We start from the raw sequence: 26,525 nt of genomic DNA, 5'->3' as shown, positions 1-26,525 counted from the left end.
CAGGGTTATGAAAGTATGGTTGAGCGAGGCGCTTTTCATCTTTGCTGCACTCTCCTCAACTATATCGGTTTAATCTAGGTTTTTACAATAGGTCTTTACAGCTTAATAGCCTGGCTACAGAAACCCAGACATCGTAAGGTGTTTTTATGGCTCTTGTAGCTCCTTTGTGAGTGGGCCAAATGTCAGTGCTTTACTGTACAGCGCTGGGGCAGGTAGGTCTGCAGAAGAGGAGTGGGACAATTAGCCGGGTTTCACAATCACAGCAGGATCCTTGACATAGTCCTGAGGAACTGCGGTTAAACTAGCAAGCCTTGATGAACATGCAAATCATTGGTCCTGGCATGTACACACACACACAAATATTTAACACTCACACAGCTTAAGCTACACTGCAGCACATTGCCTCACATTGCCTGCCAGCTCATGTGTTTTCTGTTGCCTCTCACAAGAACCAGAACAAAAACAAGCGTCCAACGGGAAAGCCAAGTTACACATTCAACCAACCCTTGTGGAAGGATTCAGAAATAAATCTGCAACATTCCTCTTTTGTTTCAGAGAGAGCAAATCTGTGCCACTTCTCATTTAATCCCCTTTTTTGTGATATTAGGATGTGAACAAAGTAAGATAGGGGTGACGCAAAAGTCCTGAAAAAGCTGTTTATCCAATTTGCCATGGTGACAGCGACATTAATCAGCTAATTTCACTGGTAGACACCTCATTATTCTTCTGCCTCTTTGCTCTGACTGTGAATGTTCTGTGCTCGTCTCACTGCAACATTGCTTCATGATAACACTGGGAAATAAAATGCAGGCTAGGTGATTAGCACAGTAGCCTGATGTGGTTTGCATTCACACTCTCGCATACGCACATATAGTACAGTACACACACCCACATACACACACTGTGGGGTATAAACATTATACAATCTCACTGAACACACACACACACAGCTTTAGCTAATTAAGACCACGCTGCCTTTTAATGCCTGTTTATATCTTACTCTTAAATGAATGCTGCCCCTAGAGCTCCTTCCAAAACAGTTCAGTCAAAGAGCTGAAGGAGGAGGGGAGGAGGTGAGAGAGAAGGTGGGATGGATGGAAGTAAGGGGACGAATGACAAATGATTTTCCCTTAACAAAGTCAGTCAACTACAGGGAAACAAGCTGCATCAGTTGAGACAAAAACAGCTGTTGAATGGAAATGCATATTCACTCTAAGATGTTTTTATATATATATATAATTTTAGCAAACCTAGTAGGAAACTACTCTTTATATGATTAAATTAATCTATACCAAGGGAATACGAATAAACAAGGCATTTGGGCCCTAAAGATTATCAAACATGCCGGGCTGTTCCAATTTCTTTGATGATTTTTTGTGATTCAGGGTCCAGCAAATGAGCAAACGAGAGCAGGCTTGAGAGAACTTTAATTCCCTGGACTTCCCAATCAGTACCATGTGGGTCTTTATTGGCGTGGCGCTGCCGTTCTTGCTGCCTTGGCGGGCACGGAGGACACGGAGACCCCGGGGGCAGAGGGACTGGCCATCGCTCGCTCACATCGTTAAAGTCGATAAGCTGGCAGCCGACAGCAGGGAAGCTCGCCATCAGTAATCACCAGGTCCCTGACCACCACACTCACATTTTCCTAAACCTTTTCTCTCTGTGTGCTCTCTCTCTCTCTCTCACTCCCTCTCTCCTCCCTGGTTCATAGCAGAGCAGAGCTGGACCAGACCAGGTCCTCCAAAACACAGTTCTGCCAGCTGGTATGGCGCCAGTGTTCTGGGAAGAGTGGAAAAGTCCAAATTCACCTGGGTGACCTGTGCCCTGCCCTAAAGGCCACCAGGCTCCTGGTGACAGTAAACATGTGAGACCAACTACCCTGCCATTACCCACACCGACTCCTCCACATACCTCCCTGGCTTTACAGCCCAAGCACAGCCCGTTAAAGCACAATTAATACAGTATAAGCTGAATGTCACTTTTTAAATTAGGTTTGGAGGTAGATTCGCCATTTTCATATGCACAGATTTCTAGACGCAGGGTTTGGATTTCAAGTTGCAGCTTGTGTGGACTTGAGGATTAAGCGAGAGGGTGGCGCATGTGTGTGTGGCATATGTGTGTGTGTGAGGAGAAGACAGATGTCTGGAAGAGGCTGGGCTGGCAAAGTTTACAGTGGAGGAGTGCAGGCTTTGTAAACGAATGGAGGAATACACACAAACATACATAGCCACCTCATACAAACTCGTCTACTTGCGCCATGCTGAAAACCAAGATTACAAGACCAGCACACCACTGCTAATGTCCTCCTTGTGTGCATATGTGTGTATGAGTGTGTGTTTGTGTGTGTACGCACACATATATGTGTGCCTACTCCAAATGTGCAACCCATGGAGCTTCAGACTCCCCCACTCTACAGCTGTCCTCACCCCTCCACACGTGCACCCCATTTAAGCTGCTGATGATTGAGCACTGGGGTACCAATTGGGGGTAGTAGTATAAAGAGGGAGACATGTTATGCATTTTCATTATGCTTGGGTTTCCCCCAATTCTAACTTGGGTGTTACCAGCATTGCCCATGGAGGCCCAATGTTACAATGAAGGTTACCCTTTAGAGGAGGGGTGAGGGTGGGGTAGAATAGAGGGGATGTGTGGGGCTACCCTAAGGAGGCCTGTAAAAGAGCTGCCACCACTAACTGCACCCCATTAACATCAGCCACGGGGAGCAAAAGACACAGAGCCGTAAGAAACACACCGCTTATGTTACAGAGAAATGTTGAGTGCAAGACGATGTCATGCTAAATTGCATGGCTGCAAAATGTGGCTAATGTTATCAAAGACTGCACAGTAAAGCAGCAATAAGCAGTGTGTGCATTATGAAGTTCAAAAGTTCAAAAAAAAAAAAAAAATGCAGCAAATGACAAATAACATCTATCACTCCCACTGGCGGGTTCATCATTACAAATGCATGCTGCACAGGAGAGCTTTGTCCAAACCCTAAGAACTTTACTGTAAAAATGGGTGGAGATCCCGAGGTGTTCAAAGATACCGCAAATGCCCTGCTGAATTACAGGAAAATGCATATGCACAAGACATTTCTATTTGATATAATGCCGCAAGCATGATATAGCTTCAACGAAGCAACCAGTACATACAGAGAGGATGTGCTTTATTGTGCAATATGAAGAAAAAGTACTCTCTAACTGTGAAGCTACTTAAGGGTACATTTAAGGGGAAAACCAGAGTTCAAGTGGATGGGCCTTGCCAGCCTAGTCAAGCACAGAAGACAGTGAACTACAGTGTCAATGATTAACTTGAACAGTAGACAGAGGTTTACCTGAGCCATTAACCAGACAGACATACACACACACACACACTTCCCCCTTCATATCTCTACTGAGGCTCCACCTTAACTTGCCCACTTTACCCGCTCTGCCATGCCTCAACACATTGTCTGCACAGAGACCCATAAAGCAAGAGCTTGGGAAAAACATGGCTCTCATCCCTACAGGCAACTGAGCTCCTACAGTACCTGCCTGCCTGCCTGCCTGTCTGTCTGTCTTGGACGCGTCTGGTCAGGTTCTCAAAGACTAGCCCGCGGTAGCTGTTATCAAAAGCTGCTGAAGGATTTAAATGATCGATTGTTATGAAGAGATGAGTAATTCTGGTGAGCTTAGAGGAGATGGGGAAGATAAGCAGCTGGAAGGAATGTTGCAACCATTCACCTCTGTTGTGGGTTTGCAATTCCCACTCTGAATGGAATGGGCTTTGACGCAGGTGCTAATGTCAACAGGTTTTCTACAAAGGCTCAAAAGTGAACCAATGGGCACTGACAAGCTTGCACTTTCGCTGATTGAAAGAATAAACAAGGAAAGCTAAGAAATTAAAAAGCGCAAGAGCCAAAAGCAAATAGTGGCCAACAGGTCTGATAAGTGCACAGTTTGAAATTTGGTTATGCCAAGAAGGCAGAGAGTAGATAAGGCGGATCCCTGAGGGACTGTGCAGAGTTTATGGATTCTGTAATACTGCATGTGCGCGTGCAGGTAACTCTCCAAGCAGGTGGCTTAAGTTCCCGGAGAGACAAACCCAGCAGGAGAAATCTGATTGGCTGTAGATTATGGACAACTTGACACACTCTTGGTACAAGTCTGGGAGGTGTGGCTATGTGATAAAGTGCACACAGTGTACTGATACACAAATACGTTAACTTGAACCAAAAAAATGCCTTGCAGAAATGAAATATAGGCGCTCCGTGAGACGTATAGCTGTGCCTACATATGCAGATGTGCAGTAAAACAGAAAATATAAAACACATTTCACTTGGATCCAGTGACACACTACACAAAACCGTTTTCACTCACCATTTTACCACCTCTCCTTATGACATTCCTCATAATCCCCAGCTGAGTAGCTACAAACTCTGAAATATGATTTGTTGAAAGCAAATTTGGTCAATGTTCAGCTATTTACATGCAGACGAGGAGGAAGCAGAGCGCCCTGGCCTCCAAAACAAGCAACACAAGCCTTAACAGAGACAATGACATTCAGTGTGCGCTAAAGGAAATTCATTCAAAAGATCTGAATGAGGAGCAGATGATCGGCCACAGAGTTTGTCAATATTCACAGTTGCTGTGATTCATATCCTATTGTGATGTATTCACAAAATGTCGACTACTTTATTAAAAACATTTTGCATGCAGCCCTTTAACACACACACACACACACACACACACACACACACACATACACAAACACCTGTGCGCACTGAACTATACTGTCACCCAATCATAAGCCGCCCCACCTGCTCCTCAACTATGTCACCTGTATCTCTCTCTCTCTCTCTCTCTCTCTCTCTCTCTCTCTCTCTCTCTCTCTCTCTCTTTCTTTCTCATCCATTCTCTCTGTTCTCTGTTCCATGATGTCTGAAATTCAGAAAGCTGGAGCAGGGCCAACAAACAGCCAAGGGGCTTGCCAAGTTTCCGTGTGTTACCAGTTAAAAAAAAAAAAAAAAAAGCGTATCCTGATTCATACAAATACAGCCAGACTGGTTCTCTACCACAGAATAGAAGAGCCTTTACCCACCCACACACTTTTCACCTCACCAGCTTTTCTGCTGAGGTGTAATGAGTTCAAAGTTAGTCTCGGCTTTTTTATTCCAGTCATAGGAACTAATTTGAATCAGTTGCGTTCTCACTTTATCAAACTGAAATGTGGCCTGTTGACTCACTTGGTTCAACAGTGTCTCAGTGGGTAAGCTTGGGTATGGGTTAGGATCAACAGACCGACAAGGGGAACAGTTGCATTTATTGAAGTTCACAACAAGTTTATCAGTGTCGGTACACACAGACACACATGGGCACTTTGATCTTCAAAGAGATAGATGAGCCAGAATGAGGGGCAATAAGAAGATAATAATGCCAATCTACACCCATTACTCTATAGATCACAGGCTCGCTTTGCCTTGCAAGTGCCCTCTGCTTTATGGAGAAGGAGCCCTGTTTCATGTTACCACATTGCCATCTAGTGGTCAAAGTTGAGACGAACCTTTTCTCCCCATAGAGACTGGCAGAAAAGTTGTCTGTACAAGTTTGTTTGTCTATACCCATAATCACAGCTTTAGTTTAATTAAAATTTAAATTTGTAACTTATTTGAAAAATACATCTATGCATCAATCTATAAACCTAATTTTACAATCTTCTATCATTAGATCCTGCACATTTCCTTTCAGTTACAAACAATCAAACTGCAACAAGATGACAGAATCAAATGCCCATTTTGCTATTAGAATACCTTAAATATATATACACATGAACCTATTAGTATTATATTATACAGGAGGTCATCCACACATTCACATCTACACCTAGTACAAAAGAGACACCTTGTGGCCAATGTAACTGACTTCAACACAGTAAAAATATACTGCACAGAATAATGTGTAGAAAGTGAGGCTGTGTTGATGCGTGTAAAAAGCCTAACCATGAAAAAGAGAAAATCAGTGCTGTATGCCAAACAGAGTTACCACTTACTCTAGAGCATTACATTAAATGCAATAGTGTAAATCTGTGTGCACTAAGATGCATGAGAAATCGAGTAAAAGACATGTTCATGCAATTCAGGGAATACCATTACAAAAATCTGACCACGAGGCAGTTCTCACTTTGCTAAATGAGCATCAGGGTCTTTTGTAAGCCTCAGGACAAGGACCCAACTCTGACCTCTAGTGGTGAAAAGGTGTAATGCTTTACAAGGAAAGCAGTTGGCTTAACCCATCAAGGGTTGTGTTGCTCTCATTCTGAGTTTGGTGTAAAGTGTTGCTATTCCTTTCTCTTTTTGTTAAGTTTTTATCCAGCACAAAAAATATTTACTGTCTGACCCGTTCCATGAGAAAAAAAAAAAAAAAAAAAATGTTCCCCAGCAATTGTTGAGAAGGGCAGACAAAATGTCTTGGTTAAAAAAAAAAAATTGAGATTTTATTGTTAAAAGACTCCTTCATGAAGTTTTGGTCAACCTTCATCAGTTCTGTCCCAGATGAAGCTCAGTTGATCAAAATGTCAGAGTGCTGTTCCACACATTTTTTGTATGTTCAAGAAACTCCTGCTCTGTCTATTATATCCGTATATGTTTCTGCATGAAATGTTTAATTACTGTCTAGGATCATGAAAGATGTTGTAATGTGGTGTGCCGTTGTCATAGGAGTTCTTTAAAAAGGTTAAAAATCACTGTTCAGTCTATAATTTACAGGTTTTTTAGAAATTCAAGCCTCCATAAGAGAGCAGCAGGGTGTGCATTTGGTGTCTGTTTTGAGTTAAACTCAGTGAATTAGCTTTATCTCTAAGATCATGCAAATAGACTTCAGTATATTAGTAGCCCTCCTACAATTAGTGATGTGCAATAACTACATAAAAACCATAACTTTGGCAGGATCTCTCTCTCTCTCTCTCTCTTCTCTCTCTCTCTCTCTCTCTCTCTCTCTCTCTCTCTCCCTCCCTCCTTCTCTCTCTCCCCCTCCCTCCTTCTCTCTCTCTCTCCCCCTCCTTCTCCCCCGCCTCTCTCTCTCGCCCCCTCTCCCTCCAGTTTTCAGGCTATTTTATATCATTTAACAAAACTCACTGATTTAAGGCAGCAATATGAACTGTGGAAACCTGCCTACACAAGTTTTCATTTCAACTCATTTTCACATTTCGTTTTTCCTTCATTTCCTCTGTTCCTGTTTTATTGAATGATTTATTACAGATTCCTGTTTTTTGTGTGCTTGTGTGTGTGTGTGTGTGTGTGTGTGTGTTTATTTTTTTGTTTTAATGTTATCGTGTGAAGCACTTTGTGTTATATTTGTTTGTATGAAAAGTGCTACATAAAGTCTGATTGATTGAGTGATTGATTGTGTGAATATTACTTTTTAATTTCTCTGCAATAATTTATGAGCCTGTTTTACTGTTTACTGTTACTGCCAAATAGTGAATGGATCCAGGCTCAGACTGGGAAAAAAAAGTCACTGACATCCTCACCAATGTTTTACATTAGCGCCACAGAGTTTTAGTGGCCAAAAGAGGGAAAGCAGCACAATAAACCAGCAGAGTGCTATTGCCAACATAGTCCACAAGGGTGCAGCAGAGACCAACAATTACAGAGCGGCAACGCCAACATGAAACGTTTAACTACACTACAGGAGTACAACAGGTCATCACTGACAAAACGGAGATGGTCAAGAAACAAAGTATGTACATTGTTTTAGTTTTGTCGTTACAGCGCACATTTTTGAAGCCAATTACCTTGCCCTGGTATTGAATTTCAGTCAAACTTGACACAGAAGGCCTCAATCACAGAAAGAGAGACAACGTGAGTGCCTGTCTTTTTTTTCCGGAGCTGTCTGAAGGAGTGATGTCCTGTGATGTGCGAATGGAGCCTGTCAACTGCATGGCCTCCAGTCATTCCACCTGTCAAAGCAACACTTTGGCACAGACCGACCACTGAGCTCCGTTCCTGAAAGGTTCTCCATGCCTCCAGTCAGGAATGCTGAGAGCCATTTCTGCAGTTTTCCCCTGCACATCTGTCACGAGGTCAGGGTTGACCACTATAGCTTTGACAGGCCGATAGCACTGTAGGCTTAGGAGAGGATTCTTTCCGTTCATTCAGACACATCCTCCTTTCATGTGATATAAACTACATTTAGTGTTCTCCACCAAAGACAGTCATGATGCTCAAAGATGCTTAACAATCCGTCTAACTCAGCCTCAGTCAATCAGCTTAAAACCAAATAAAAACGGACACGCACTAAAAGCGGTAGTCACCACACAGATCTTCTACACATTGAGTGCAGGATTTAACACACACATACACACAGTTTGCGGAGGAGCCTGGTGGTCTGCTGTGTCCCGAGGAGGTCACACAGGAAATTTCACGCTCCTTTTCACACCGAAAATGTCTCCTTTATCCCCCCACTGAGAACGAAAGAAAAGGGAAGAGGAGTGAAAGAGTGGTGGAGCGAATGAGAAAGAACCACTCCTGAATGGGGATGGCTTGCTTGTGTAGGTGTGACTCGTTGAAACGCGGTGACGTTGCCATGGCGACCCACACCCGGAAAGTTGAGGAGGACCACGGTCACAGGTTCGGTGGAATGTGACATTTGTGGGAGCGGAGCACAAAGGGGAGGAATTTTCCCTCCAAAACGGAGGGAGCGTGAAAAGAACAAGAGAGGTCAGCTCTGGAGAGAAAAAAAAAAGAGAAGAAGGAATCTGTGGTATTAAGAGCACCACAGGCTCTGAGGTAAGGGTGATCCTGTACAGGTAGACACATTGAAGTCCATATCACGACACCTGGCTGCTCTACATGCAAGACACACCTGGATGATACACACATTCACATGTACCAACAGCAAAACAACCTCACAAGCTCCTCTGTATTGTGAGTGTGAAGTCAAGCATACAGGGATAGGCACACTATACACATACACCCTGCACACCTGCACAGCTGCTGCCTCCTCACCTTTGCCTTCCAACCTGTTCCCAGCATCTCTTATCCGCCATTCTGGTCCTGATCTGTAGCTTCCTTGCAGCGAGGTGGGTGGTGCATGCAGCCATCCTGTGGCGGTGGCGCTGCCTGCCTGAATGGAGCGCTGTCTGTCTGTGTCTGGGCCTACAGAGATGCCCCTGTGCTCTGCTGTGTGTCTTCGCTGTTTGCTCTGTGTGTGCTTGTAACCTTGGCGTGGGGGGGGAAAGGATGGGTCTGTATGTGTGTGTGTGTGTGTGTGTGTGTGTGTGTGTGTGTGTGTGTGTGTGTGTGTGTGTGTGTGTGTGTGTGTGGAAGGGACTAACCACCTCTCCATTTTCCTGCTCTTTCTCGCCTGGCTATGATTAAACAGGAAGTCAAGGGCAGAAGGGGCAGCAAATACATAACTGATAAGCGGACATCAAGCCCTGTGAAGGCAGGAAATAGCAGAAATTGCAGACTGTTCCACAGGACAGAGAGTTGAAAGGAGTAAGTGCCAGGTGCAGAGATTCGGGTTCATCAAAGAGGACAGACCATATAATCTGCGCTCTTCAAACCCGAGGCGTCACTCTGGAGAAACCACACTTCACCACTATCCAACTGCACTCTCACTTGCAAGCTGCATGGTCCTCCACACTTTCACTCTATCTCCCTCTTTCAACCTCCTGCTTCTTGCTGACTCCTGTAACACACACACACACACACACACAAACACACATAGGCAAGCACCACCCACTAAGCTGTGGTTTCCCTGTAGGAAATTAGCAATCTACTGCCATTACCACCGCCATCCATTCCTCCTCCCTTTGCGCTTCTCTTTCTTTAATGCCTTTTTAAACATTTTATCCCTCCCTCATGAGCAACATGAGAAAAAGAGAAGACAATTGCCGGTAGTTCAGCAGGAGGAAACCCCACACAGGCTTTGGCAACAGGCCAGAGACAAACACAAAGTAGCTAGTTCAACTTGAGTGGTGGTCTGATATCACTGCATCACTGAGGGGTGTAATATTGTGTCGTATGCTGTGTTATAGGTGAGCTACTCAGCTGTCCACCCCTGAAATCTCTTGCTTTGAGTGTGAGCAGCATCACTAATGGATGAGTATGTAACTCTCAAAAAGCTGAGCTTAATGTCAGCTCTGAAGGCTTCAAAATATCCTGCATCATCATCATCCCAGGCTATATACAAAATTCTATGATTACCGCTCAGAGTGAATCATTACAAAACACTTTCAGTATGAGAAAACCACTTCATTTCCATATGGTGGTTTTCAGAGCTCTAGGAGCAGAACTCTGTGAGAACCTACAGGAAAATACACAGCTAAGAGAAAATCACAAATGGAGGGAAAATCACCAAAGCGCTGAAAAAGAAAAAAAAAAGAAGAAAAAAAAAGAAAAACACTTTACACAGGGCTCCCAGCTTTTCAAAACCTCTCTCCTTCTCGCTCTCACACACACATACACACATAGGCACAAACACATACACCTCGGAACAAAGGTGCCATTTTGCTCAGGAAGGGTCAGCAGTTCCCTCCATCAGACAGGGGCTTGTTCTTGGTCGGAGGCTGCTGCCCAATCTCAGGCCACCCTCCCCTGGCTCCGCCGGCCCCCTCCGGCCCCCCTCTGGCCCCCACCACCCCAGAGACAAGCTCCCCATTGTTCCTGCACCACTAATAAATGACAGTTCTCCTGTTCAGACAAACCCATTCTAAGCCCATTCTAAACATACACACACAGAGAGACACACACACATTCGAAAACAAAAAACTGAGTGTAACTGCTTCACCATATGAAAAGATACATGACAGTTTTTTTTTTTTTTTCACAGCTCAGTGTTTCTCATGGAACTCATTAATAGGTTATCAGATACTCATGATCGAAAGGAAAATGGAAAGACATTTTCCTTTGAAATACAGGGGAAATTGCTCATATTCCATGGGAAGCATGTGCCCCGCAGACTAAATGAGGTAATAGCGAAAGCACTTTCACTTCAAAAATATGATGTAATCAATGCATATTAAATGTTTCTATTGCTTTCCATTTCTCCTCAGTCATTTGAAACGGTCATGACATCTTGACATAGTTCACCGGGAGGTCATGGTACTCAGCCAGTGCTGTCACCTGTGTGAAATCATGCACACACACCCACACACTCACACCAGATACTGAGCAAGATCAGGGCACGGACCAAAGGTGAGGCTTGAGTTTTAGACATGATAAATCACCACTCAGCTTAAGCTCATAAACACACCATTAACACGCTCGACCACAGCAACTCGATCTGTTTACCTTAACTGCTGTGCTGGGGACCATCGCTCTCCGGCAGGGCTGTATTAGCATGCCTCAGGGCCTGATGCACATGTCTATCACTGGAGAAGGTCAGCTCCAGCCCTGGGCAACATTGTCTCAATGCCACTTCAGCACTGTGTCAATGCTTCTCAGTGTCATATGGAATGAGGTCATTCTCCAAGACTGTGGACTTGGTCCCATTCAGAGCAGGCTTTTCCTTGTAGCACCAGACTAAGGAACTCATGCACAGCATCACTAACTGCAGTACAGACAGTGTGTGTGTCCATTTAGTTTGAAATACTACATGCACGCCTGAATGGATTTGTGTAAGTTGATTTACCTCGGTAATGTTTTAATATCATGAAAAATAGTGTTACTGTGAAGTAGCGAGCGTGTGTGATCTAACGAATGGCAACAATGACTTAAAAAATAAAATGACATCATTGAAAAAGTGAGATTTCAAATAAGCCATGAAATTCTTGAAGAACTTTCTGCAATGAGAGAGTGACTTCTTGGGAAAAAGGTTGAGTGAAGTAAACACGGGGTTGTTAAGTGAGTCTGACCCTGGTGTGTATGGCTCTCAACTGCGGTTCACCACAAGCATATCATATGACAGCACAGCCAGCTCCCTCAACCCTGTGAGAAAGTACATTCCTGTTTCACCATTCTCAGCTTCACAATAATACAGCAGCTACGGACCAGGGGGAAAAAAAATAACACACAACCACCCAAATTAAGATTTTCTGAAATGCTTTCTTTCTGCTTTGAGACGTGACAGGCAGGTATGCATGTGTGCATCTGTATTTGTGCAGTGTACGCCACACAGGGGCGAAGGTTTGCCGTGTGCAGGGCAGATGCTGGGCAAGCGGGGTCACGTCAACAGACATGCTCCCGCTCCGTTGTTCAAATGACAAAAGGAGGAGGAGGAAGAAGAGGCAGAAGTTGTGAGAAGAGGAGTAAAAAAAAAGCCCCACTGTTTAGTCAAGGCCTGCTCACTGACACAAAGTCTGTCTTTGTCTCCCTCCCAGGGTGCCAGATAAAGGAATTCTTGTGTGTCGGGGGCTCTGACCGAGTTTATTTGACACTTCAGCTCCTTTTGTAAAGCAAGTGTCCCACCGTCAATGCTGGCCATGAGAGTCACTTGGCATTAGACAGAGGGTCCCTCTTCAGTGGAGAAAGGGGGTCTTGTTTGGAGAAGATTTTTAATGGAGGGGGTGTGCGGAGGGGTACGGGTAGGGATGGGTGGGGGGGGTCACTCGGTCTGTGCTCTGTGCTGTATACAGACATATAGTGGGGCTCTGTCCCCTGCTCCAACAATAGATGGAATTCTTTATTGCTAAGGAGCTGGATGAGCTAGGGGTGTGGGCAGAGAGAGGATGCTTTAGGTTAGAGGAAGCTTCTTCAGAAAACTCACATGGAGACACATGCACACCCACCTACTACTAAAGTAACGCAACAGAGCACACATAAAATGAACTCTGCAAGCCAACAGGTACAAAAGTTCTCACATGACATTTACCAATAAGTGTGATCAGCATGCTTCACACATGTGACAAAATCTAATGATAACATAATCCATTACCTCCTCTGCACTAATTGCTACAGTGATTTCCTTCTTTAAAGAGGATTTTTTGGCAGCTGTCTTCATCAGACAGCACATACGAGACAGCAAAAATTGGGGAGACAGAGAAAGAGAGAAAGGGATGACATGCGACACATGTCCCAGGACAGACTTGTACCCAGGACAGCACATGGCACACGTCCTACGCCACGGATCCACTACTACAGAGATTTTATCCATTATGAAGCTGTTATGAACCCATTATGTGTCAGGCAGCACTCGCCTGCAGTAACGACAGGTGTTTAACACATGACAGGCTTTCCTCTAGGAAATGTCATGGAGTCCAATGGATTTAGTCACACCTGAATGGAATCAGTGTGGAGGGGGTGCAGGCTTCCCTGTTGGCCAACATGCTCACTATATGTGGACGCCTTGGCCACACCACTGATTTATGTTTGTTCCTGATTTTTCACCACCAATGACAGGTAATGGTTATGTTCTCTCACTTGGACACCTGGAGCAGCAGGTGTACAAAGCATGCAATGGCTACATCCCCATGAACGCACAGTTCTCTCCATACAGATGTAAACTTCTACATAAGTAAATATTTACAATAATAATAATAATAATACTAATAAAATAGTCAAGGGTGTCAGAGGGTCATCTGGCTTCAGTCTTGTGTCTGCAATACAGCAGCCAAGGCAACTGAGCTGAGAGATGCATGTCTTAAGATCCCAGAGAATAACGGAGCGGTGTTCCCACATGGGACATCCAGCAGGTGAGACTCAGAGTTTCCCAGGGATTTTTATAGCAACTACCCCCTGACAGGTAGCCTACAGATTAGACCCAGCCTCTCAATTGACAAATTTAAGAACCAAATTTATGAGGACTCAACCACTAGATATGATTTGGTTGATGAATTATATATTCCAAATGGGTGGGTCGGGAGATCACAGCAGAACCTTCAGATCAAAACAAGGGTGAAATAATAGTGAAATTACACCTGTGATCATTTTGCTGGGGACACCCTGGAAACCCCTCAAGGACCTCTGATGGTCCCCTTTTAAGAACCACTGGAAACGACCATGCCTGCACATTTGGCGCATTGGAAAAGGGATGACAGCTTGAACTGAGGCTGTTCGTAACGCGTGAGCATTAGATATTACTGTCAAAACCAACATATCAGCATGGCTGTATTGTGATCTCAACATACCTGTTTGGGACTGATCGGGAGGGGAGTACTCCAACTCACTGGACATGGGTATTCACTCAGTACCGCTTTCAAAAAAATCTTCCAGGATATTCCATTCCTTGCGCCTAAATCCGCGACAATAAACATCCATTTCCAAACGCATATCAGGTCACTGATGATCCCTGACACTGGCCAAACTGGAGCCAGCGGCGACTATCCCAGGAGACTTCTCTGTCCGAGCACTGGCTTGTCCAGCACCATGCCTCCGAGAGGACTGTACAGCAGCACTCATCCCATGCGAGAGACGGAATGACCTTATATCCAAGGAAACTGTCTGCAGCGTGTGTGTTGAATCCATTATCCATTGCCATTAACGAAGAGATCAGATTTTTACAAACAACAATAACTCCCGCACGTGTGTCAGCACTTAAACAACAGTAAATAATCCTGTGACTGCGTCCACACAATCCTTGCGTCCACTGTAGTGGTAAAATCCGTGCGTAAAGTGCACTGGGGAAGTAAGCAGATCGACCAGGGTGATCAATTCCAATGAGAAACAGCAGAAAATCGTTTCCACATGATGGTCCAGTGCAGTTGTGGCACTTGCTGAAAGTCCCAGTGATCTCTGTGTGGCTGATACGACGCGCACCTCTGGAGAGCCGGAGCCGCACTGAGCCATACTGGGAGCAGGGAAGCGGAGCACGTGTGAGCCCGAGTCTACGTAGACACACAATGCATGATGGTACATGTAGTTTACGGTTATTGTTACCTGATATTTTGGGACATGAGATTTACATCACACCGTGGTAATATACGCTATAGAAGAGGATAATACCTCCCTCACAATACACAGCATTACCTCTCTTTTTAAAATCGCGAAAAATGGCGTTTTAGACGATCTATATTTTTTAGAGTGACGAACAGTAAATATATTTTTTTAAAGTCACACGTAGTGCTATTTAAAGTGAAAATAATAGAAATATATATGCACATTAAGGGACAGACAAGGGAACACAGTGGTATTAGTGGCTTTGTTTGTGGCTTTGCTTGTTTATTTGTTTGTTTGTTTTTGTTTTCTTTTAAACATAGTATTTATTTACTATTTACATTTATACAATAATTATCCGCTATTTGTATACTATTTATTTATTTATTTATTTATTTATTTAGGTAGGGTCACCTAATTGTGGTCACAATATATAAAAAAAAAAAAAAATCCCTGTACAAACAACACTGGTTATAATGATAATAATAACAATGACAACAACAACATCATCAACAAAATAATAATAATCACCACCATTACAGTAATCATTTCTGGAACACCAAAGTATATTTTCATGTCATAACTATATTAAATTTTAAATCATGATCACTTATCACTATACAGCCTAATTTGTCAGTTTGATCCCACATTGCGTGTGAGCACAGCGGGCACAGTGTGTGTGAGTAATAATGATCATGTGTCGTTCTGTAGAGACAGAGGGATTGGTGCCTTGAATCACCTTCCCATGAATGAATCTCTTGTCTTTCTTACCTCACTTTCATGTCCTAACCACCTCCAGGCTTGCTTTTATTTCTGGGATCATAAGTTCTCTCCCCTTTTAGCTCAAAACAGGGACTGGATCCCAGGGAATGGAGTAGCCTTGCATTGCCAAGCTGATGAAACATTCAGATACCATTAAAAACAATAGGAGTGAACTCAGGTTTACTGTCTGAATGTTTATTTGAACAAGTCAAAAAGATACTCTCTATCAGTTATAGACTTGTCACATCTAAACATACAGTTTGAAGAGATGTCCCCAGTCCCAGTGTCAAAAAACCTTGTATGTTGTTAATATGTAGTTATTTATACACATCCATGTCGCATATTTAACTCCACTACAGTGAAAATTATTGTAAATTCTGAATTATGGAGTGTACATTGACATAGTCTATTATTCCCAGTGGTCACAGTTTAACAGAGATCATACAGCTAAGAAAATGACATTAGTTAGTGATCATTATAAGGCAAATATCCACCATTTGCCTACATACAAAAATCAATTATATCTCCACACAAATCTCCTCCTAAAATACACTATATAAATCACATCAGTTTCACTTATAGGGCTACTGAGTAAACTGAATTATGTTGGGTTTACCCTCCACCACACCACTACATATGTGCTCCTTAATAGTTACTAGGCCTACATCACACTGAGAGTGGATCAAAGCACCAGCAAAAGCTCCACTCCACCTTTTACATCACTCCCCATTTGGCGCTGGTCCAGTGCAATCCTGGAGTACCTGAATTGCACGCGATTCTGTCAATTGCAGGTACTTGATGGCTTTCTTGTGTGCCGGGGTTGAAAAGTTGCTGGAGGTTTGCACACACAGCATTGCGTGACTAGAGCTTGGGATGAAAACACAAAGACATTGTTTTCAGTGATCAAACCCCCTTTATAGTAACTCAACAGCATTCCTGTCTCGCATTCCTAAGCCACCGCTGCTGTGTGAAGGGTGTTCTTTTTTTTTTTTTTTTTTTTTTTATGTGTGTGTGTGTGTGTGTGTGTGTGTTTTCCTTTTGAGAAGAAAAGAGGGAAGGTTACACATTTTTATCTGGTTCACTGTGCTGGTCTCTCTTCTTACAGAAACTGGACTACCTCATTAGTCTAATGACCATTACCTTATTAGAAGAGATAGGATTTTTTAGGTATAGTTACTATGACTGCATTTGTTTCATAATGCCATAACTGGAATTCCCAGTCTTTCATTTCTGCTCTTGTGACTTTTGTCTGGGGTATTCCCAATCAAGTCTGTAAAGGCAATTATCTTATACAAACTATGTAATGAATGTAAACAGTAGAGCACAGTGCTCCCTTGCTATAATCATGCTCACCCGTCTGTCAGGCACACATACTGTATATTTGATGCATCAGGTTTCAGTGCACAGTTTGTGAGAGATGATGAAAATGCGAGCTCCTTCATGTGTGAGCTCACCCCAGTGTGTGTACGTAGCTATGCGCTAATGTGCACACAAATGTCTTCCAGATTGGTGCGACAGGGGTAATCATATCCAGAGAGCACTAGCCATTCTGAATACTGCTCACACAGATGGGAGGAAAAGGAGGAATGCATCGGAGAATCCAGGGGAAATCTGGCCCACTGAGTGAGGGGAACGTCTGCTACACATGCCTCTACATCAAGATGGTGGAATACTGTAAAGATGTGAAGAAATGTACTTTGCAAACAAGTAGAACTGTGTCAATCTGCTGATGGTGAAACAAATCTAATATTTACTGGGAGTGGTGACCTCCATGACTCTTGCCCTTCTCCCTTCAACATACAAAACCTCGAGAGGCGGACAATGGAATCAGTCATATCTCCAGTGTGTGCTCTGAGAGTGATTAAGATTAGAGGACATTCATTACTGGCCCAGCTCAGACAGAGAGGGGCTTCAGAGCAGTGCTCTTGTTTTGGACTGTTTGGATGTCCTAGCCCTTGTATCTCTTTGGCTACCTCCAACACAAGGCTCCATTCAACCAGACCGGGAACAAATGTTTCCTTATGTGGCTCTGAGTGGCCAAGCTTCAGCGAGAGGATAGAGAGCAAGTGTCTAAGAGACAGACAGAAAGAAAGCAAGAGAGAGATAGGTTACAACATTGCACATCACACCGTAGTTATTCATCAGCTGAGCCCTATCTTTCAGTATGATGGGGGTCAGCTGAAGGTTGGGGGGCAAGTGACAACATGGAAACCAAGGAATAGATTAAAAAATGACAAGTATTTCTTAATAACAGCATGCCCATTTACTGGCATGGGCCCCACAAGCTCTCTAGGCTGCCACACTTGGTTTCCCCTCTTTATTTTCCCACTTTCCCACTTTTCATGGGTGTTATTATTTCTACATCCGTCTGGGAATTAATTCTGTAAATATCAGCCAGGAAACCTGAGGTTGGATTCCATGTTGGCAGCTCATGTAATTTCATGTTCAGCCAATATGCTGACTTCCGTCAGGTTTCTGGCCTCTCCGTGGGAACTAGCGAATATAAGCTAAACAGAGGTCATAGCAAGGTTTCAGGGGGATGTGGATACAGTTTAGTCGTGTGAAAAATCTGATGAAAAATAATGTGTGTATGTGTGTGTGTGTGTGTGTGTGTGTATGTGTGTGCACTTTGCCTATCTGCATGAGACATAATGCAGCATGTGCCTTTTCTCTAGAATCATCCTGGATAAAGAGATAATCCTCTTCCTCTACGAGACTGATAGAATTGGACTGTTTCCAAAGGCTCAGATCTCTGGAGGTGAACCTGCTGCAAAGGAAACTTAATTCACTGTTTATCAGCAAGTTTTTGCTGTTGTCACTTGCTTTGTTCTTTAGGTCATCATATCCCTTCATCCATCCTTTCAGGTTTTCCTCCTTCTTTCCCTCTCACCCTGTGTTCAAGTTCAACTGCAACAGGGGTTGTGATATTTACTCAAACATGTTTTCCCACTTAGAGAGAAATTCAATGAACTTTTGGCCTTGACCAGCCACACCACTGACACCAGCATGACTCATACTGCTTTCCTCATTAACACACACTGGTGCACCGGGCAAAAGGCGGAATTTTTGGACAAAGACACGATACCTGGAGTCATGCCACGGCGCTGTACGGCCATGAGAAATTTTGCCTGCAGGTGCTTCAGTTTATTGGGTTTCTCGGACTAAGAGTAAACCTTGTAAACATCAAACTGTAAAGCTGGATCATCAGGGGAATACATCTGGGTTTCTGGAAGAAATACCAAGCACTGAGTGTATGGCATATTCATTGCAGCTTGGAGGTGTGTGTGTGTGTGTGTGTGTGTGTGTGTGTGTGTGTGTTTGGGGACAGCTTGACATTTGGAAGTGAACAGGTTTTTGGAAGGAATTAAACCTATTTGGCTAGTCCTCACTCATGGGGTTATGTTTATATTTTTAATTAGGGTTAGGTTCAGGGTTAGGTTGATATCAGACGAGGGTTAAGATGAGTGTGAGCAGTCAGAATGTAAGTATATGCTCACATTTGTGTATACTTTCCTTTGTGTGTGTGCGAGCGTGTGCACATGTGTGTGCTTGTGTGTGAGTGAGTGTGAGTGAGTGTGATCTCAGTTGCAGGCTGTGTGTAGGCAGCTGGGAGTGTGGCAGGGCTATGCGTGACTAGGAGAAATACACCTGTCTCTGTGCTCAGGTACGGAGGGGGAGCCGGCACGCAGGGGCCTGCCAGCCGAACAATGCTGCCTATTGTACCTGCCCTCCGACTGCAGACGCTCACTGGAGAGGAAGCTGTGAGCCCAGTGTGTGTAGCTGTCTCTCTCTCTCTCTCTCTCTCTCTTTCTCGCTCTCTCGCTCTCTCTTTCTCCCACACCCTTCTGAACACACACACACACACACACACACGATATATACACAGTCAAATTATTTATATTACACATATTGTGCTGACCGCAGGCACCCGAGGCTAAATCCCAACAACTCTGCCTTTTACACGCAAGCTGCCAGTCAGGGCCAAGAGTGACGGCTTTTACCTCCAATCAAAGGGAGGAAACTGAGGGAGAAGGTTATGTTTGGTTGCAGGAGGGATTATTTTGAGAGAAAAGTTGAGTTGCATGTCATTATCAGGTAATAACTAAACAAAGCCCAGATAGGAGAGTGTAGGCCATTAAATTTAAGTACTCATTAATAGATATACAAACAAATGGAATAAGAAAGATAATAATAATGATGATAATAACAATAGTGTTTTTATTGTGTGTTTATTGTGTAATATATAATATTATGTTTATCATGGTGAACAATGTTACTGCATAGATATGTACACCTTCACAGAGATAACCTTTACAGATTTACTGGAAAAGTCTATATAAAGGTATTATAATAGGGTACCCAAACCTCTCCACATAAACCCATAATGTGACTATTGTTCAGTAATCTATAATCAGCCCTCCACCAGCCCAGGCTTTTCCAACTGTCTTTTGTTCTCCAGGAAGATAAGGCAGCCCAGAGATGGAGAGCAAAGATAAAGAGAGACTAAGAGAGACAGACAGACAGAGAGCGAGACAGGCTGCCTTTCACTAAATCACAGGGTCTCCCTCTGTGGTCTCCACTACAAAGGCTGACTCTCATTTTGTCTTGATTCGCTGGCTCGTTATGGTGAAAAATGAACAGGGTAACTATGAAGCAAGCTGGGGACAAGAGGGAATGCCGAACATCTGCTTTCAGAAGTCAGTGTTGTGTGTTCAGCTCGGACAGACACAAGAGCCCCCAGCCTCTCTCAAACAGAAACTCCAGCTGTTCCACAGATGGGACTGGTTATTGGCTCCCATTTGGTGTAAAATGTATGGCCATAATAGTATCAAAGCCTTTTAGATCCTATTATGTGAAAGTCACAAAGGCTTTGCTCACCTTTTCAGCATGGTTTGGTGAAAAGGTGATGGATGGCTGCAGTGTAAGTGCCATCATTCAGTTATCCATTCCTGTTAAATTCTTTGGCATGTGTGTGTGTAGGTGCGTGTGTGTGTGTGTGTGTGTGTGTGTGTTACTGTCGGTATCTTTGTGTGTGCGTGTGTGCTCACCGACTAACGCAATACAGTCTTCATAAAGGTAGCATTGTTAAGTTGCGTGCGAAGCTCATGCTTTAGGCTTTGGGTCCCCGCCCACCCCTGTAAACCACGGCCGTTTTTTCCTCTCCTTTTTCCCTTCTACACCTTCCCCTTTCTTTTTGTTACAGGTAAACATTTGATGTCCGCACGCAATCCCCAGAGAGTCTCCTCCCCCTGTTCTCTCCTCGCCTCCCTGGCTTCCACTCAGCGTTACTCACACTCTTTCTCTCACACTCACTCACCACACACGTACACACACACACACACACACACACACACACACACACGCACACACACACACACACACACACACACACACACACACACACACACACAAGCTTACCTTCCCTCCCCATTCTTCTGACATTCCTCTGCTCCCTGACTCAGCACCTGTTTCCTATGGAGGTTAAGGAGTCTCTCTCTCTCTCTCTCTCTCTCTCTCTCTGCTGAATGACTTGACTGAATTTCTGATTTCCTAGGAGCATTTGACCACAGTCAGCCTCCTCTTTTACTCTTACTATTTTTTATTCTTTCACATAGACTAAAAAGATTTGTTTTTTGACTGATATGTCTTGTCTTTGTGTGTTATTTTCAGTTCAAATTCAAAAAGTTTTTAACTTCAGTAAACAACTTTATTGTCTACATTTTGCAAGCAAAAGGTAGAAATGTGTCTTTTGGCTTACCATGCTGAAGCTGCAATTAAAATCATATGACTAAAAACATAAAGGAAATCATGTTTATAATACAAGCACATTTGAAAGTACATTTACATAATTTAATCATTTAAAACAAGTGAAGTGCAATGCAATAAGAATATAGTCAGGAATTAATATATGCAAAGTGACTGTTAATTAATCTTATGGCAAGAGGGATGAACAATTAAAAATATTTTTGTTTTATTATATAAAAATTTATATTGAAGTAAAAACTGTAATTGTTTTTCATCTCTTGCCGCTCTCTTCTCTCACTGTGATTTATATTCTAGGCCAGTAGGACTATCATCTGTGAATACCTCATTAAATGTCACAATGGATGTCAAATAAAAAAACATGTTCCACTGGTGTGTCATAACAACTTTCAAACCTATAAAATCACTGCTGTGTTATTTTCTATGTTGCATGCTACCGGGTTTCTAAACAGTGTGTACTGAGACAACATGTATGAATAAGGTCCAAAGGATTTATGGCTGCGTGTGAGGGATTGTGATCTAACAGATGTTGAACACTGAGGGAAGGTAATAAAACAAGTCCAAATCAAGTCTATGGACTACAACCCTGTTACTGATGCCAACTGCAGTCACGCACATCCCTCCAGCTCTGCTCTAACAGAAACCCCAAGACGGAGGGAAGGTCTGACTGGTTCTGACACATCATGGGTGACCATCATGTCCAAGCACAGAAAAACACACACCCTTCTGCCAATGTTACCAGCAGCACATATGACTTCAATCAGGGCTAATGAAGGTATGGGCAGAGAGGAACCCTTTTAGCGTGTTAGCGTAACACACACACACACGCACGCACGCACGCACGCACGCACGCACGCACGCACGCACGCACACACGCACACACGCACACACACACACACGCACACACACACACACACACACACACACACTGCCTTCCTGACAACAAGCCAAGACATCAGGGTTGCATTTGAAGTCAACATGGAGATCCACAATCTTGCATGGTTGCAAAATATATAGAAAGACCATTGTTTCACCATTTTCCTCAGAGTCCAACCGTTAAAACTCACTTTCACATTCACAGTGACGGTTTGAGACCACAGTGCCTTTAGTCTGCTCCTGTAGCCTCACTGCTGAAAGTCACAGTCAAATACAGGCATCGATGTGTCAATGATCTCTCTAGTTTGAGACTGTGTTCATAACCTGATGTCAGTCCCAAAGCAGAATAAGAGAAATTATTTCAATCCCTACATTGTTGTGTCTCCTGTGATAATTGTGGCTGCCGCTCTCTTTCAACAGGGGCTTTTGGCTCCTTCCAACCAACCCAATTAGTGGGCCCCACTGAGGTGGAGTGCATTATGCAAATACAAACAGTTACTGTACCAGCGTGAGCGGCCCCCATGGGTAGCCTGCAACAAGGCTATGCTAAATGAATATTAGATTTGTTGTGCCTACAACAAGTTACCTATTGTTGTGCTGGCCTTTCTGCTGCTTGGAAAAGCCATTCAAACAAGATAATCTGTCTGCGTCTAGTCAATGCAGCACACTGTTTTCCCCGTGCTTGGACGAAACGTTGAGACAAAGGGACCATTTGATTGGGAATATGAAGCAATTGGTGTGAGAGAATAAAGGGATACTTCTTCCAGTCTCCGCTGTTTGTCGTCAGGCCCCTGGATGCAAGCATAAACAGCTCTATTCTAAATGAGGACGGCAGAATTACTCAATTTCTACCAGTTCTTTTCTGCTTTCCCGACATTTCCCCAAACTGGGGTTTCCTCTTTTTTCTAGTTTTCTTTTTAAAGCTTTCATTTCTATCTGTCTACGCCCTGCATCTGCTTTATTTCACTCTCTTCCACTGGGAACAATCACTATTGTCCATGAAGCCAGTGACTGTCCTGGGTATAAGGTGTGACAGTTGGGCTGGGACGGTGAAAGAGGTCTATTGTCCTTCCTCACACCACAAGGTGTGCTTGGAGACAGCCCAGCAACCTGGCACCATGATGATACAACACACTCTCTCTCTCTCTCTCTCCAAACCCATACCACATGGCTGCTAAAGAGATCATTGTTCCATTTCATTACCCATAAAAATAAGAAATATTTAAGTATTTACGTATCCATCATAAAAAACAGCAGTGTGGATACTGATGTCTTTTGGGTGGTGATATAATATTCCCTGCAGTAACACAGAGCCATGCAGACAACTATGGCTATTACTGATGTTAAAATTTTATGTTTCAACAACAATTTGAACTTTTACAACAGTTTTATTTTGATACACTATGGTCATTTTATGGGGGCGAGGGTTGGGGGAGGTGGTGGATGTCTGGCAATCAAGCAAAGGCAGACATGTTTGGGGTGTGTTGCTGTACATAGCATGTGTGTCACTTTCTCTCTGGTCATGTCAGGCAACTGTTTGTAAACAGCGCTCCCCACACCCCAGTCAGCTAATGACAGGGTTGAGCTGGAACACAATGGCTGCTTCCTGGCAGGCTTCAGCAGAGAAAAGAACAGCACCGAGAGCGCCTGTCAATGTCTGCGCTGCGGCAACTTTGAAATGAATACAGGAGGTTCAAAAACAAGATTCCTGAGTCTTAGCCAGTTATCATTAGATATACTGTCTGATAATAAACAGTAAGGTATATAGATTCGGATTAGTGTTTTGCCAGGGTAACTGGAGTTCATCTGTCTGCATTATGCACATGTGCCTGGTTGCACTACAGCATCCAAACCTCAAGTTGGGATCTTGTTGATTTCATTCACTTGAAAAATTTACTTGATGCAATACAATAAAATCAATACAATATGATACAATAAAATATCATATAATACAATCTGACATGCTTAGATAATTAGGAAATGCTCAGTACACCAATACAATACAAAGGACACAAAAGCAGGATAAAAACAACTCGTCTATTTTCAGTCTTAACTGATTATCCGTAACAGTTTTTGCATATATGGTTCATTCAGTGTTAAGTATAGCTCATAGATGATCAGTCATAGAAAAAAATGTGAGAACTCAGTGACCCTGCTGGAGGAACAAGTGTGTCGTGGTCGTCACCGACCCAGAAACAGAACCAAACACCCCTTGCCAAGCCAGTTCAGCCACAGAGGACATTATTTAGCCTCATTTATGTGTTTATTTACCACAATCACACGCATATCTCCAAGCAGACCCACCCGCTCAGTCAGAATGTTGACATTGGGTTTGCGGTTGCTTGTATGCCACTCATTCAGTACAGTCATGGATCACTTGCTACCTGCATTAAATGTTAACCTCTATCATTACTGTTCCACCACACGACTTCTGAATGGAGGATTACCATTTGGGTTGCCATTTCTGTCAGAAATGATGGAACACCCATCAGTAACACTCACACCAACCACTTCAAAGACCAAATAAAAAGTTTCTCTTACTGGCAAATACAGTATGATTAACGTGCGTGCACTGTCAGGTACCTGCATGGCCACAGAAAAGGGACTCTGGGGATTTGAGCTCACAGGTGTTTGTCCGTAATGGGGTGGGGTGCAATAAAACCAGCTTTAAAAACTGACCAGGAAACTAGTGTTATTTCTGTGAATACCAAATCAGCGTATGGAGTCACTTTAGTCTGCCTTTGATGTGTGTGAACGGAATGCTGAGGTCCAACCTCTGTGGCTGACGCTGACTCACTTAACTGTGAGCTAGCGTGACAGCCGAGGCAGGTTAATGTGTTCCCCCCTCCAGCCAAACACATGAAATATGACTGAGTGACTGTTGCTCCAAGGCAGAGGATATCAAGCGCAGAAGAAAGAAAGTTTCTCTGTTTGAACATTTTGGGTGTTTTCATTAGCAAATCCCATTCTGAAGAGTAATTACATGGGAATCATCTTATCTCTGAATTTGTGAAATTAGTGTAATATTACACATGCTTTCTCTCTTGTGCACATGCACCCTCCTGCTTTCATGCAAGCCAGTGCACACATGTATGCACATGTATATGCACACACACAATTGTATGCACATGCACACGCATGCATGTGTGCATGCACACACACACACACACACGCACACACACACACACACACACACACACACACACACACACACACACACATTTATCATAGCATGACATTAAACTGTACAAAATATGAAGCCTCAGCTCACCTCAGCTACAATGACAATATAACAACTTCTTCCACTCAGCTAACTGCAATGATATCTTACATTGACTTTGTGCTGCATGGCTACAGCTGCTTTGAGTAGCTCTTCAGAATCAAGACACTCAGACTTTACTAAGATAAAGCTGAGGAGGACAAGTAACTCCATTGTTGACTGTTGACTGACTGCAAGCAAAGAGAGAGAAGTGTTTGACAAGTCTGAGTCTTTAGACAAACAGAGTTGTCTAACACAACTGCAGCACCGTTGCAGAGGTACATGCACATACAGAGACACATGCATGCATGCACTCAATTACACATGAATGGATGCTCAAACACACATCTATCTATACTCGCCTCAATTCTGTCTCTCAGCTATGGAAAGTGGCACACCTTAAGAAATATTGTCTCAAGCCTGAAGCGATGCATTTGGCCAAACCATAGGTAAAAGAAAAGAAAAAACTAAATGTTGCACTGGTGACAATTGACAATTGAGTGTCTTGTACTTTTTTCGGACAAAGATTTGCATGTAAGTTACAACTGATGCACATTTATAAGCCTGCATAATGGCATAAGGCAGGTTACAACATCTTTGCAAAAAAAATAACCACAACAGACTGGAAATGTACACCCATATGGCAAGACAATGTGGCTATCCCATGAGAGAGTGGAAAGTTTTTCATAACTATACTGTGCTAATCATAACCATCACATGTTTATTTAGCAGGAAGGGTAAACCAAGCATGGTTCCTGTTGTTGGCTTATTAAGGAGTAGGAGAGCACTTTAGGAAGGGCATGGTGGTCTGGCTGGATGGAAATGAATGGGCTATAAGGGCTCTGAGGGCAAAGGGAAGTGGTTAAGTTAAGTAGTGTTACATGGTAGATAATGTGCACTGAGGGCAACTACCTCTGTGTGAGTGTTTATGTTTTAGAGTGGCTGATGGGGCCTGAAAGGGGCACTTGTTGGTGAGAAGAGATATTGCAATATACCCAATGCTGGTGGCCCCCCTCTCTCTTTGTTGTGTACCATCTCACAACTTTTCTCACAGGCAAAGCAAGCAGGAGAAGG

General features: G+C 43.4%; 1 long non-coding RNA gene across 1 annotated transcript in view; it reads right to left on the bottom strand.

Annotated features, from left to right (window-relative positions):
* Positions 1 to 14,679, bottom strand: part of LOC115364074 (uncharacterized) — a 57,358-nt gene extending 42,679 nt beyond the window's left edge. Inside the window, exon 1 of the long non-coding RNA XR_003928634.1 lies at positions 14,047 to 14,679. This is a non-coding gene — a long non-coding RNA (uncharacterized LOC115364074). The remainder of the gene's footprint in view (positions 1 to 14,046) is intronic.
* Between the last annotated feature and the right edge of the window lie 11,846 nt (positions 14,680 to 26,525).

Source organism: Myripristis murdjan, chromosome 8 (genome assembly GCF_902150065.1).
Source record: "Myripristis murdjan chromosome 8, fMyrMur1.1, whole genome shotgun sequence".
In the NCBI taxonomy this organism is placed as follows: domain Eukaryota; kingdom Metazoa; phylum Chordata; class Actinopteri; order Holocentriformes; family Holocentridae; genus Myripristis; species Myripristis murdjan.
Note: the sequence above shows the minus strand (reverse complement) of the source record. Positions and strands in the feature narration are given on the sequence as shown.